Below are 440 nucleotides of genomic sequence, written 5' to 3' on the forward strand. Positions count from 1 at the left end.
TGCTGCAATTCAAGGCTCTGGTTTTAGCATGTGTAAATCTAATTTGACACTGCCATGCTGCAGGGTGATTTTTTTTTTTTTTTTTTTTTTTTTTTTTTTTCCCCTTCCACTCAACATTATAGAGATGGTAAACAGGTGCCCTTTGGCAGGAGTGACATTTGCATGTGTTGGGGAGGGGGGGGGCGATATATATGTAAAATACCTTTGGCACCTGGTGTTGCAAGCACAGGTAACCCAGCCATGCAGGGGAGGTTTGCACTGCTCAGGCATGGAGAAGCACAAACCCCGGCTCCTTTATAAGCCCGTGAGCTCTTAGTTGTGCCCTTCTAAGTTCATTGTCCACCTTCTGGCAGACAAAGAGTACAGGAAGCTTGTGCTGGTGATCTGTACCACCCGCTCCAACCAGCCCAAGGGGGTGCAGCTGCTGGGGCAATGTGGGG

This window comes from Fulmarus glacialis, unplaced genomic scaffold (genome assembly GCF_000690835.1).
Source record: "Fulmarus glacialis isolate BGI_N327 unplaced genomic scaffold, ASM69083v1 scaffold24107, whole genome shotgun sequence".
Taxonomy (NCBI): domain Eukaryota; kingdom Metazoa; phylum Chordata; class Aves; order Procellariiformes; family Procellariidae; genus Fulmarus; species Fulmarus glacialis.